Genomic DNA, 16,088 nt, shown 5'->3' on the forward strand with positions numbered 1-16,088 from the left:
AACTATAGGAACCTTATCTAAACCAAAGAGACTACAATAGACAATAGTGTTACACCTTCACAGAATAGTAATCAGATGTAAGAGAAGAGCGTTATTTGGTGATTACCATATGATCTTTTTTTTTCAACAAAAAACCTCTACCCGTACATTTTAAAAGTTCTGAAATTAGTACGTTTGTTGTTCTCTACAGTTTTAAGGATTAGGTCAGTTACATAAACTGGAGACCCTAGACGTTGTTGTATATTCAGCCGGATAAGTTATAATACATAGAGCATTATATCCTCTACTGGACAAGTAGTGGTTCCAAGGATATTTTTAATGTGTGATATTTCTCATGTAACTAAAGCTTGGGATGGAACTAATTATGCCCTTAGAATGTTGTTTAAACCAAAAATATAGATAACGTAAAATTGATCTCCTTTGGAAGGGTTTTGAGTTTACTCTGATACCTGGCTTAGAGATCCTTTTACCATTATGTGTGAAATTTACAGGGTGAGTCAGAAATATGGTAAAATATTTTATAGACGTGAGTGTGTTTGTAGAGCTAAAAATAAGAAAAAAATGTTATATAAGGTAGGTCCGGAAACGCTCCATTACTGAGTAATGGATGGCGTAAGACTTGCTTTGTTTTCCAGTTCACCTGGCGAAATTAAGTGATTCTGGAAGGTTTCGTTATTACTTTTTAACTCAAATTAGATGGATATATAGGAAAACACATGAAAAAATCAAATAAAAACCACTATAGTGGTTGTAGTATTGAACAATTATTGAGAAAAGAATGAAATTTTGCCAAAAAATCTAATAACAAAAAAATACCATCTTAAATGTTGAAGTCGAATAACATTGTTAAATGGACCAATAACAAATTGTTTTTCCTCAATACAGATGTAGAGAATTTAATTATGAAAACATACCTCATAATAAACAAAGTTAACTAATGTGTAAAAGAGTTATTATATTGAACTCCTGACGTATCACACTACAACAGCAATCTTTTGCTGTTTTATAAATAAGGAATGTGTATCTGATTTGTGTTAACAGTGGTAATAATATCATTATTTAAACAAAAAATGTTTTAAACATTTTTTAAATAATAAATTAATCAGCTTTGGCATTTTATTATTAGATCGTCATAATTATGTCTCCTCATTGTTGGAACAAAACAGCAAACTGTACAGATACTATGTGCTTCTGTTAAGGTATTTTTAACCAGTTTATTTCTATCCATTTTTTTAGATATTTTTGTGTTGCGTGTTTAATTTATTACAAAGGGAAGGTAATATTCATCTGCCATTCAATCTATGATTTAGAAAGACATCTGCATTTTTATGTATGGTTTGGGAACGACTGCAATAGTACCTTCAGCTAGACGTCTGTTCTAGCAAGAGAAAACTTTCCATAACTGTTATGTCAAAGCAGTGTCAAAGCGCAAGAATTTTTGCCACTGGTTCATCAACGCCTATTGAATTGGTGCTTTGAAGTCTTTGGAGCATAGTGATGCAGGCACACTCGATCATGTAGGACTGTTGAATTAGAAGAGTTGTTTCTTAATACAATTTCTGATTATCCTGCAAAGTGCACTGTGAATTGTCACTACTCAGTTCAATGTCAGCCAATGTCAGTATTCGGGAGAATACTACAAGAGTATTCCAGTACACCTCTTACCACTTCCCTGATGTCCAAAGGAACTCTTGTTCAGCAACTCATTTTGCCACAGGACTACGCTCCCCATGTTGTTTTGCGAAGGCGTCTGTTAAATGTGCTTATCCAAACTTTTTGGAATACTCAATTTTGTTTACCAATGAGGCTCACTTTACAAGAACAGCTTTATTAATCATAACAACCACATTGGGGCAGACAGTAATCCTCTTGCTACAAACAATCGCCCACTACATCAGTTTTCAGAAATGTTTGGGTTGGAATCTTAGTCAGATCATTTTTGTAGTATTCTTGATTCCTTCCCAGGGCATAATGGCGTGAGTGTACTTTAACTTTTTATAGAGGACGAGCTACCTAACCTGCTTGTTGATGTACCTTTGAATTTGCGCACAAATCATGTGGTGTATGCATGACGGGGCACCTGAGCACTCTCTCTGGCTGTTCGTGGACACCTAAATGAGAGTTTTCACAAATCAATTCGATAGGCCGTTGTGGACCTGTTTCATGGCCAGCAATATCAACGGTACTTAAATCCTTTGGACTATTTTACCTTGGGGACCATTTAAAACATTAGTTTACTTCTTCCCCAATAGATACCATGAAGAACTCCGTATTAAACGTTTCTAATGGTATAGATAACCATTAAGCAGACACCTGGAGTTTTTGTACGGGTCCGAAAATTGATGAGAAAACGCCTGAACTGCGTGCTTTTTGAACATTGGAGGTCATTTTGAGCATCCTTGTTAATCTTCCGGTGTGACCCCACTATAAGCGATTGTAGATGTTTATTGTATTTAAAAATAAAATGTTGATACTAAAAATGTTTAATTTTTCACAGATGTTACCATATCAGTTACTCTTTACTTTTTATAATTAAAATCTGCAAAATGTTGGCGGTGGTGGGGGTGGTGGGAGGCTTGTGCTCCCGGTGGGTGTGGTCTAAGGGGTAATTAGGTGGCATTGTGGGATGTTTAAAGGGGGGGGGGAGGGGGGGGTGGGGGGGGGGGGGGGGGGGGGGGGGGGGGGGGGGGGAGGGGGGGGGGGGGGGGGGGGGCGGTGGGGGGCGAGGGGGGGGGGTGGGGGGGTGGGGGGGGGAGGGGGGGGCGGGATGCGGGGTGGACGGGGGGGGTGGGGGGGGGGGGGGGGTGTGGGGGGGGGGGGGGGGGGGGGCGGGGGGGGAGGGGGGGGGGGCGGGGGGGGAGAGCGAGGCGGGGGGGGCGGGGGGAGGGGGGGGGGGGGGGGTTATCAGGGAGAAGAGGGCGGGTGGGGGTGGGGGCGGGCGGGCGGGGGGGGCGGGGGGGGGAGGGAGGGGGGGGAGGGGGTGGAGGGGGGGGGCGGGGGGGGGGGGGATGGGGGGGGGGGGGTCTATTTGGTGGGTGAGCTAGGGGTTTTCTGGGGAGGGTGGCTGTCGATGGGTTTGGGTCGAGAGGTGGGCGCGGGTTACTGTTTATATGTATTGCTGTTTTCTTGTTGGAACGGGGACGCTGTAAGTGGAGTTCATCACTTGCGGGGGGGTGGGTTGGTTTTTTTGGTTTTTTTTTTTATGTTTTTTTTTTTTTTTTTTTGTTTATTTTCTCTTTTTGGTGGATGGGGTAGGGTGGTTAGACTCGAGGGGGATGAGCGGGGGGGGTGTACACTTGGGGCTGGACACGTCAGGGCTTTCAGGTTCGAAGGACTTGGGGTGTGTGAGGTGTGGTGTGGGGGGGGGGGGGGGGGGGTTGGGGGGGGGGGGAGGGGGGGGGGGGGGGGGGGGGGGGGGGGGGGGGGGGGGGGGGGGGGGGGGGGTGGTGGGGCACACATTGGGGCAGTCTGGGGCTGTCCGCCCGGGGTTGGGGCGTTTACGTTTTTTTTTTGTTTATTTTTTACCTGAAGACTCTTTGGGTCTCATCTCCTCAAAAAAAAAAAAAACGGTTCACACTGCAACCTCTAGAGTGGTGTTATGTTTTGATTTTTTGCAGGTGATTTTTCTTTTATACAGTCTACCTTGATTGAGTTATAAAAAGTATTTAAGAAACATATATTTACCTTTTTCTGTTTTCAACCTTAAACGTCTCAGGTGTAGCTGATTAACCAATATAAAGAAGGATAAATAATAAAAATAGCTCGAAGTAATCCTTTGCCCTCCCCCCCCACACCCTTTAATAATTTTTACTATTATTATTATAATATATATAATAAATAAATAATTATTTATATACGTTGAATTAAATTTATGCGTGGTGCGCCAATCCTTGTTCGTCACAAGGTATGGTGCGGGTCCACGGTCAGTAAGGGTGAGTTCTGGGGGGTTTCTGGGATTTTTAGCTCATACAATACAGACAAAAAAAATCCATCAGTCTTAAAAAATGTATTTTTTACCATATTTCTGACTCACTCTGTATTATTATGCCATTTTCTAGTAAGAGAGTTTTTCCAGTTTCCAATTGGACATGGTGCCGTTTGTATATATATATATATATATATATATATATATATATATATATAATATATATATATATACAAACACGTAATTATAACTCAGATTTAGTAACTCAATTTTTAGCAAACCTAACTACCTATTTTAATACATATGTAATTAACTAAATAATTCTTGTACTTAATACTCTTTCAACCTTAAAACATTTATGATAGCATCAGTTAAATTATTGCTATACGGGAACGATCATAATATGGTATTGTGCATGAAATTGTATTCTTTCTACTGGGACTGTTATGCAATGGAAGGAGAAGAATCAGTTTCCTCGTTTGAAAAACTTACAATCTAATCTGGAATTACTTAATTTTTAAAGTTTATGAATATGTAAAGTGAAGTAATTTATGAATTTGTAATTGTTATTAGCCTACTATATGTTTCAGTGTTATTTTATGTACGTGCATTAACATCGTAGTAGATACGGTCATATCATTTTATTTATAATGCGTTGAATTTATTATTAAAAACAACGACGTTGAAGATGAATATTTTTCAAGAACTTCACTACACATAATACTTTGTAATATAAAGTAAAAGAATGTGGCGTTGCTTTGGTATTGACTTTGAATATAGACAAAACGCGATTCATACGGGCCGATCAGCGTCAATAACATTTTCATAACAAAGCATATCTCTGACGTCATTGGTACGTGATGGTCTGTTAAGTTGATTTTTGGCGGCGGACTGTATACAAAATTGAATACCTCCATTCAAGTACACATTGATTTTATTACATATTGAGTTGTAGTATGTCAAATATACAAATTGCCGGCACATTCCTATATTTAATAGTACTTGCTCTTCATTACTTATTCATTAAAAAATAGTAAAATAATAATTACCAATATAGTGTCAAAAAGAATCTATTAAATATTCACACTATAATTTATTTATACAGAATCTAAAGAATATCAATTAGATAGTTAGCATACCAGTAGAGAGTCGAAACTGATTTCGTTGACAGGTTAAAATGCCTTAATTAATAAAAAGGATTCTAGTTTTCAAACCATTCCCTACTCACTTGGATTTACCTTTCAAATAAGTGTAAGGGTGGCAATAAGACTCCGTTACATTGTTATCATTATGTAACAACTATGTAATTAAAAAAAGGACGATAGAAGCCACTGAACTCCTTATGAATGACAATTGACATTAATCATGTCGATAGGACGATTCCAAAATGCATTAAGCAAATTTCGATCCCTATACTGATGACCAGGAAAATTAGATGTGTAGGAGCAACTCAATATGTTTTATCAGAATTATTCATCATACGATGACTCCTACATCTGCTGAGTATTGACGAGACTGTAAAACCATCATCATAATAGTAATCATCATGATGATCAGGTATCAGGTAGGTACCTTTGGCAAGGCCCTTAACCTTAACACTTGTTTAAAGCCGGGTCACTTTCTCCAAGACAAAAACTTACTTTTTTATTAATGATTTTGCTTCGTCTCACTCTCACCACTTCTACTTTCCACCATTTTGGTGAGACAAATAATATCATTTATTCCGACCATTCTATAAAAAATGTTAGTTACTTAGTACATTAAAAGTTATGTTTAGTTTCATCTTATAAAAAATCATTAGTTTGCCTGAATGCTAAAATGTAAAAACATTACAAGAATGCAGGACATTCTGATAGATCGGAAATCTACTAAGATCGGAATTGCCAGTACGACGAGTGTTGGAATGTCGTAATCAGTTGTATTATTTCTCTTCTAGATATAAAACTGTGCTCAATAAAGAATACCCCATTTTATAATTCTATGAATGTCAAATAATAGCAGGTATATACTATTTTATTACATATTATATCAAACTTTCAACACCATTTATTATAGAAACAAGTAAAAATGTGTAGGCTATTGAAAACCAATTAATGAAATACAAATTATGAATTAAAGAGGAACGAAGAAATTCCTAAAAACGTAATTTCACACTCTTTATCCGTAATGAATTTTAGATTCGTTTTGTTAATAACACTATCTTACGTATTTATATCAAATTAGCTGCATTCAGCCATATGTTTAGTAATGGCGTCCTAATTAAAAACTACACACCATACATCATACACGAGATAATTTCGCTGAAGAACTTCCAACCATTTTACAAGAGCAATTCTCATCGAAAGAAACTCGTTGGGAATATACGAGAATTTTACGCCAATTAACGATAGCGCAAAAAAGTTGTATATAAACCTCCAACTGACTTTAAGAGGCGTTTTAGGAACTAAACGACGAGCGACGAGGTATTGCCGGCCTTCTTGTTGTACACTTAAGCAAAAAGCTGTGGAGACCTCCAAATAGACATATCCCTAAAAGGCCCATTGCAAAATATTCAGGATCATCAAGGTCGAACAAAGAGAGTCCTCTTTCTTTCGTGATGTGTTAGAGAGCGTGTTTCATCCACCATGAGGAGGATAATGGGCACTATCCCTAGTAGAAATCCCTAATAGAATTAACATAACAGCCTACAAGGAATTGAATAGTTGCATTCAGTATCTTGAAGAAACAAATTTTGTGACCAACGAATCCAAATCAACCTACATGGCATTTAATAGCCAGAGAATTTTAAATAAATCCTTACCATCAGTAATGATTGGTGAAAAATCATTGGTTGAAACATATACCACTAAAACCCTCGGCATCAACGAAGATTGTTATCTATCATGGAGTACACATATTGAAAGTATTTGTAAAACAATTTCCTCCAACTTATATTTACTAAGAAATTTATCAAACCATTGTCCTAGCCCCTTATTTAGAATTGCCTACTATGAACCTTATTTTACCACACATCTTATGGAATTACGCTGTAGGGTACTTGTCCAAATTCGTGTAATCAAAGATTATTTATTCCCATAATCAATAAGTTATCTTTCCGAGAGGAGTGTAGAGAATCCTTTAAGGAGCTCAAATTTGTGACATTGCCTGCGCTGTATGGTTACTATGAGACGAGCATGTTCTGCAGTTTGTTGAAAGGCAGGCTATCTATGGTTATAACACAAGAGCCAGAGAAAACTACAGAGTTGCTCAACACAGGCTACAGCCTCATGGTAATCTCCTATACCATATGGGTGCCAGATTTATAAATTGGTTGACAGAAAAAGTAAAATACATCACATATCAATAAAAACTAAAAAAATCGTTGAAAGACGAATTTTATTCCTTGGGTGAGTTCTTGGAACACAGCAGCCAACGTTGTCGGAGCTAAAAGATGTAGAGAGGTAAAGGATGTGCGACTGAGTTGATGTGACAGATTTTAAAATATCTGTATATGTATAACTATGCAATTTATTGAATGCGTTTTATATTTCTTTATCTTTTTGTTTCCAAATTAATTTTTTTTTTTAATATGAAATGTTTTATGCATGACAAATCTTATAGGCAGAAAAATGGGATTAGTGACGCATGTCATACAATTTGGTATAATTGTTAAATTAATGACAATAAAGAATGATTGAAATTGAAACTATTTCAATATTTAGCTTAAGAATGCTAGCTCTGTTCAACCTATTCCAGTAATAGAGGGCAGGGGATGAAAATTCCTCATATCTCGATATTCGCAGTTAGTGAAGTGCCGCTCCTGGACATCCAACCCGATGGATATAAGGAACACATCGGTTTTACTGTACCCAGTGTAGATTCAACTAGCAGGTATAAACAAGCCAGTAGGGAACCATCCTTGGTTATTAAGTTTGTTATCACTGGTTCATGGAACATATCAAAAGAACACCCTGCCTCCTTTTCAAACCTTCCATAGTGAAAGATAAATGTTAAGGAAATAGGTTATTGTACCTCTTGCACCATACCACACGCCTCGAATCATACATAAGCAATCACCTAACTGCCAAGAAAAATTTCCTTCTATCAAAATATTTCTAAGATGACATACCAACATGCCTAGAAAGCTTCGTAATTACCACTTTGGTTACCAGAGTTGTTTATTTACTACCTCGAAATTGTTAATCATAAAATTATTATAATAGAATGTGATTTAAGTATGATTTTGATATATTTAATATGATATAGGCATAACAAAGTTTAGAATTTAGGAATTTGAATCTTAGTTATCAAATTTAACTTTATAATATCTGAATAAAAAATAGTTTTTCAGGTATCAGAGTTGGGAGGATAATGCAATTGTTCCACTTCATCCTAAAAATTAACTAATTCTTTATTTGAGGTTTTTTTGTCGGTGGAAGGTTTATGGATATAACATGAGTTTATTTTCACTAACAACTAGATTTTAGTTATGTGTTACGTTAGTTATTAACCTCAGAAAGAGATTAGATTTCAGATCTCGGAAATTAGTGTCACTCACATTTTATATCACTTAATGATGGCAAAGAACTAATATATTTACATTAGATTATTAAACATGATACCTTTTTTGAAAGGAAATAACTAAATAAAAAGATATAAAGTAAGTTTAACTTAAAATAAACAATCATCAATAATTAAACAGAATACACACATATTTCTCTTCTCACTCCCAGACATACTGGTCTTCTTTCTACTGTCAATACAATACGTCAAGTACCACACATAAGACAAAGTTCTATTTACTCAAATTAGTTGCTTGATGAATAAATATTACATATAAAAAGACGCAGCTCTCCTTGCGTTTAGTTTATTTATTTCAGACATAAATTTAAAATTGGTGCACAAATAAATGGGACAGAATGTAAGTTGAACTGGGAAATCATAAAATACATAACGGAATTTAGGATAAGTATAAAAGAATATCCGAGAAATACACTACAATCCGCGGCTTTGTCAGAGCTCTGTTCAGTGGGGCAGTTCCCCAGGGTGTCCTCATTTCCAGTTATGTTATCTCCCGATGACTCACCCGTTTCTCTGTGTACAGTTGTTATAGAGTCCTCAAGGTTTGCCTCATATATTTTTGCCATTAGTACATTATAGCGCTGTGTCTCATCTATGATTGACAGCACCTCGGTAACAGGTGCAGCCACTGACCAGAAGTGCTGATAACTTGAGTACCTGTGGTACAAATCAAGTTACAAACTAGTTTGTAAACGTTCATTTAGAGTCAATTAGAAATATCTATAGGTACTTATTTGTGTCCCTTTTATCTATCTTATGATTGATTACTAAGCTTTTATGATACTAAAATACATGAGTAGCTAAAGTATATACGATTTAAAGTACCTTAAAACAGTGTTTGTATGTGTATATACTGTATGTCTCCATTAGTAGATTCGGTATGCAAGTCTTAAAAGAGCTTAAATATTAATGCTGAATCGGTGGAATAGCGCATGTAGAATATGACGAGTACCAAGATATTAACTTGATCTGGAATAACATAGAGAAAAATGAACCTGGTGATGGAGAGAGTAAACAAAGTGGATTCTTGTATCCTGAAACATTATGAACGTTTTCTAGCATGTAATACAGGGCTACATTCCATTTTCGTCAGAGGACAGAGTTCTGCTCTGGTCTAACCAGGGCATTACATGGCGGCTAATATAAACTGAATCAAACTGAAAAGTAGATGCCGCATATATATTATTTAAATTGACACTACCTTGAAGATTGAGGGTCTTTACAGCCAGTGTCTAAACTGGGCTACACCTTAAAGGGGTGTAAGCTTTTACCACAACGCACTCCCACAGGTTGCAGTCGTAATCTTACTACATACCTGGAGTCATCATCTGGCGTTCATAAACTAGTTGTTTGTATATGTTTATAAGTTGTAATAATTTAGTTCTGTCCATGAAGAAATAAATCTAATAAATCTAAGTGTATAGTAGGATATTTCAATTAGGTTCCTTTATTTTGATATGCAGATCTGAATGAGAAAAGAAGTAATCTAACTGGTAAATACTACTCGGAACACAGTTGATGATTCAGAGTGCAGGCTGACTAGTGAGTACGTGTGTGATTGTGTCTATGTGCGAATGTGAGCGTGCGCGCGCGCGCAGGTGGCTTGGTGCGGCGAGGTTCCGCTTGCTTCGTGTACTTGTGACTTCATAACAACAATGCGTTTAGTATAAGATGAGGAATGGAAAGCAAAGGTTAATAGATTCATATCAGTTTGGCCAATTAGGTTGAAACAGAAAGTTGCGAAAAAGATAATACGTCGAATAAACACAAACACTTAAGTATTATGCGTTTTTATCATTTTTATTTATCGTATCAAGTTTTGGGTTTTTACTGTAAAATGGCTACATCCAGTAGATAGCCAATATTGTGAACATGAAATCGAAGTGTTTGTTTTGAATTTGAACGGTTTCAGTTGAACACAGAATCAATCGTAGTAGTTTAAACTGTTCCTGCAAAAGCTCATTAGAGGGAAATAGTCCGAATTATCTATCTATCTTACAAACAAAACAGTACACGTGTTTTTTCACATTAAACATTTTCCAAAAGAAATTTTTTTCGTACTCCTCTTGTTAGCAGGATATTGTATGTAATAAAATCACATTAAAATACGTTTTTCACGTAGAGTAATAACGAAATTAACTATGTACAAATACAAATGCACACAGTTCAACATGTTTGAAAAGGGTGCTTATTTTCAAACTTAAATACACTTTTAATTTCTCCGGAAATAAGGAACAGGTTTCTCAGATCGGCATGCCATACATTATATTCTACAACACTGTAAGTTATAGTTATACAGTTTATGAGTAGGAATGTGGTATTACTTAAAATTTTAAATATCAGAAAAGTGGCTATTCTTTATCACTTAGGACATGAAGATGAGGAAACCCTTCATTACACTTAATACATTTGAGCTGCTTTCGGCAAGTAACGGATATCCAGGACCGGTAAGGTTGGGTGTAGGGGATGCCTCCGCTCGAGATCATGTAAGGAGGAATAGCAGGCACTTTATCAGTCATGTCGTATTGGAATAAGAGGAGGTTCAGGTTCTTCAAGTCAGAACATACGGGGAAACCATGCTCTCTCATAATTTATTTTTAAAAACCTTTAACATTAAGGGTGCCCAGCATACTCCAAAAGTCATCATCCGCAGATAACTAGACATAAATGCTCTATTTTTTAGACTTTGGTATTGGTGATTATTTATGTCAATCATAATGTATGAGTGATATTTAGATAATATATTGTGTGTTTAAATAATTCTAATTGTGTATTTTAATATAAATAATATAGATTGTAGATATAAAACTTCCTCTCATTGTAAAAAGGTTGAAGGGTGAATTCCATTAGCTCATTTGGTCAGTATGATAACAATATCCATTCAAAAGTACTTAAAACCTTAGCTATGACCTCTTTTTATACAGTTTCCTATGAGTGTAATAACTACTTTTGTGGAAAATGTTTTACTAAAAACCAGCCCCAGAATTTGGAGTTGACCAACTACTAGCACATTTGGGGAGCTTCAAACAGCTTCCCCAGTATGGCCGGTCAAGGCCAAGTAGATTGATCATATTATACATATGATAATAAGTATAAAACATTAATTTTATATCCAAGACGATAGGACATTTATTCTTTAAAAGTATCTCTACCAGAATTGTTTCGTAGACGAGCCCATTTTTCTTAGAACATACTCTTTTTTAACCTAGTCCTCAAGAAAAGCCGACTGCACTAAACGTAGACATACGGGAGACGGCTATTAATTTTTTCAGTTTCTCGCCATCTTGAGATAAACCAAATCGACAGATCTTTATGACTGGTAGGATTTATATAACTTCTTAACTTCTTAGGATATATATATATAAAATCATTTATATATTTTAATGTTTTTTATATAATTATTATATGATATACACCTCAAATCAAATCTTTTTTATTGCGAAAACAATATTTACATTGTATGGCAAACGTCATAGGATTTTTTTAAATTTCTAACATTCATATAACAATACACACTCACACATGCAATTTTACAGTTACGCCTCTTTCATCCATCGCCAATGCTACCCACTTAGTACAGCGGAGTAAGTCCTCTAATTGGGCGGTCTCCCAGTCAAATGCCAAAAACTCACCTGCATTATCGAATGCTTGTGACACCCGCCTGGGAGGGCAGGCGTTCATAAACAACCGTTCTGTGTCTCCCAGTTAGGTAGTTAGCTCTCCCACGTGTCTCATACATGTGTATGTCTCGGCCTCTGGTTAAGGCACATTTACTCATACAAAAAAAGTTGTTTTCCGAAATGTTTAGGCACGGCAGAGTCAACAGCGGCAATTTTTTGAAAGTTTCCCTGCACGACTCTCTAAATTTGATTTTGGCGATTATTCGAATTGCTTTTTTTGAAGTCTGAATACTATTTGAAACTGTGTGTTTGCGCAAGCTCCCCAAAGGACCACTCCGTAGGCCAGATGGGGGTAAATCAGTCCATAATACGCCGTAATCAGTACTTGACTCGGGCAGTATTTGGCTAAAGATCTCAGAACAAAAATTCCAGAGCAGACTTTGGCGCAAACATAGTCAATATGCTCATTCCAAGTCAGCCCTCGATCAAGGTGCATTCCTAGGAATTTTGAAGAGGTGACTTCTTCCAGTGTGGAGTCATCTAACAAAATGGCAGGCCCACACTGGTTGCCTGCGGTGCGCAAGGCAAAATTCAAAACGTTGGTTTTTGAAGAGTTTGTTGTAAGATTATTGCTGTGAAAGTATTATACACAGTTGTTGGTATCAACAAAAGCCTGTTGTTCCAACACTTCACTTGATGTTGCATTGAAAAAGAGAGTCGTATCATCGTCAAACTGCACTAATTTTCCATGCAGAAGCGATGATTTTAGATCATTGACGTAAATCAGGAAAAGCACACGACTGAGGATGGATCCCCGAGGGACTCCGTAACTCAGTTCTATTTGTTTGGACGACTTGCTAGATATCTGAACAACATGGGATCTGTGAGTTAAAAACGAACTAAGCCATTTAAGAGGCACGCCTCAAATACCGTGGGACTCAAGTTTGTCAAGCAGTGTACCGTGGTCAACGCAGTCGAATGCTTTGGACAGGTCTAAGAACACACTCATTGAGTGGTTACGACATTCAATCCCCTCTACAATCATATCGACTTTAGCAATCTTCAGGAGAGAGGGGAACACTCCTGTTTGGAATAATTAGTTTACCAATTGAGTTAAAGATTTCACTAAATGCTTGCAGCATTTTTTTATGAGCCACGGTGACATTAGATTGAGGTCATTAGATTTTTTGGCTGGGAGCTGCTGAATAATTCGGTGAAGCTCATCCTCAACGACAGGAGCCAACGCCATTGATGATGTGGGGCTCTGTCTTCGCGAGGGGCGTACTTGGGGTTCAGATGGCCGAGGACCCTGCCCACCAGCAACGGATGCGAAAAATCCATTGAACTGATTGGCAATCTCTGTTTCATCCTCCACAACCCTATACCAAATTTTAATTTTAATTTCTTTGTGAGCTTTTGTTTTATTGTTATTGATACCCCAAATTGTTTTTGAAACGTTTTGGGAAGAGAGAATGGATTTTGAGACATCATAATTATGCTTTTGCGGCTTAGATAACTTTCCTGTATATTTTTTTATAATTTTTGAAAAAAATGTTGAATTGTTTGCTTAAAGTGTTTTTATAAACTTCGGAGAAGAATTTTAGTTTCTAGAAACTAAAATACCCTTGTGAACCAGTTTTTTTTTATTTGTGCGCAAACATTGATCATTTTGTAGGGCAGCAGATGTTAATGTGGAAATTTAGAGTGTCGTTAAACAATTCAAATTGCTGCTCTACAGGTTAAAATGAATTTAGAAAATCCCATCTTTGTTAGAAAGGGAAATGTTGAGGTGAGCAGTGTTTTCTGGCCTTATGCCTCTTACCGTTTGTTTAATTTTGGGCTCCCTTTTGAATTGTACCCTTGTAATGCTTCTTGGCCATAGTGGTCTGAAAGAGCTGTATTCACTACAGACACTGCGACACTTGGGTTGTTGGTTATGATGTTGTCGATAGCCGATTGTGTTGTAGCCGTCACTCTCGTCGGAGTTTTGACTAGCAACTCCAGGTCAAATTACCTAAGTAAATCGACCAATCGAATTGTGGAATGGTGAGTATTGTCCAACGTGTCAATGTTGAGATCCCCCATCACGACAAATTCTTGACGTTGGTTAGTCAGGCATGTCAATAATTTTTCGAATTTAGAAAAAAATATGTCTTCATTACCACTTTCCTGTATATTTTTTAATAATTTTTGAATTTAGAGACCTATAAATTCCGATCACGAGTAATTCTGATTGTGTCGTTTGAAGTTTGATCCCGACGGCTTCAAAATCTTTTTCGGTTGATTGTTGGATCGGAAAAGGTGTACATAACAAAATTTGTTTAAGAAAAATAGCAACTCCTCCTCCTTTGGAGTAGTTTCGACAAAACGCGGAAGCCAATTTGTAATTTGGGATTTTGCACAGTGCGATTTTCTTCATGTTGAAACCACTTTAGGTTACTACAAGCAGATCAGTATTCAGATCCTCGCACATAAGTTGAATTTGGTCCAGTTTGTTGGTTGCAAATTGAGAATTTTGATGAAGCAGTCTGAATTCAGTTTGTTTTTTGAGTGTTTGTTTGTTTTAATTGAGTTTTGTTAGTAAATTTTGTCTGCTGTTTCCAAGTGGGGTCCCTAAAAAAACAGCTTTTGATTGAATCCTTTCATCAGATGCATGACGTACATTGGGAGGTGAAGATCTTAATGAATCTGCGTAGCTGTTGTGGGGTAGTGTCCAAGGTGTAGTCGGACTGGGTGGCACACAGGGAACCGCAGGGTCAGTAGTCGACCCCGGCGACAGCGTCGGCGGAGACTGCGGCTCCGCGGTGGCGATGCTCGGAGACCCAGCCGGGGCAGTAGGTGACGGCAGAGGCAAAGACGGTGTCCGGCCTACAGAGACGGAGCTTGCCCTCCTCAGCCCATCCACCACAAGTCGAGCCAGTAGCCGCTTCCCTCCCATTGTCAGATGCTGGCCATGGCGAGTGAAGTGCCGCCTCCCGATGGTGTTGAAGTCCAGTAGTACGGATCCTTCACATTTGGCACACAAATCTCTGATGTAGTGGTTGACCAGGGTAGTCTGCTTGTTTAAGGGGTGGTCGGTGGAGAGGTCGTGGCGATATAGCACTGTCGACACCACGACCTTCGCTGTGGAGGTGCGCACGATAATATGCTGCTCCAGGTGCTGAAAGATTGGAGATGATTCGCCGGCTCCGACGTCATTCGCTCCGGCAATTAGGACACAACAGCTTCCTGGAAGAGGGGACTGACCGCCCTCAACCACACCTAACAGGCCGGCCCCTGGCTTGCACACCCCGAACACACTCGTCTTCGCGGTGACGAGGGACTGGACAAGTCCAGCCAAAGAGCGAACATGGCTATCCCCCTCGACAGTCACTGTTGAAAAGACCACTGGCGTAACAGATGTCTCGGTGTTGCGTGTTTTCTGCATGGGTTGCTTTTTTCCGTTTTTGCTTATTTTTATTTTGTTCATGCTAGATTTTTTAAGTAGTTGTTTTAGGAGTGATGGTTTCAATTACTTCCGCGGTTTTACTCAATATGTCATATTTATTTTGTATTTTTATTGTTTGATTCTTTTTATTCCTGCAAAAAGTCCATTGAGTGGAATTTTCCTCTTTCGCCTCTTTACATGTGCAACTGCTATTTCCCGATTTCAGTAGTTCGATCTCCGCTTCTAACACTTTGATGGTGGTTTTGAGGCTATTTACAAGGTCGCGAACCTCAGTGCACTGCCTGTTTTTGCATTCGGATGACCGCTGCTCGCCGGGTTCAATTGATACAGTTTTCAGCTACGGAAGATGAAGTTGAGGGTGTCTCATTCCGCGAGGGATTCACAACGAACAGTTCATCAGTAAACTGAAGCAGGCGCCTATCCGACTCAATCGTATGGTCCAATACGTCATGCAACTGCTTGCGGACGCCAGTGAAACATTGTGAAGAGGAACACTGCTAGGTGTGGAGCAGGTCGCTGGAGATAGTGTGGACGA

This window comes from Homalodisca vitripennis, chromosome X, assembly GCF_021130785.1.
Source record: "Homalodisca vitripennis isolate AUS2020 chromosome X, UT_GWSS_2.1, whole genome shotgun sequence".
Classification (NCBI taxonomy): domain Eukaryota; kingdom Metazoa; phylum Arthropoda; class Insecta; order Hemiptera; family Cicadellidae; genus Homalodisca; species Homalodisca vitripennis.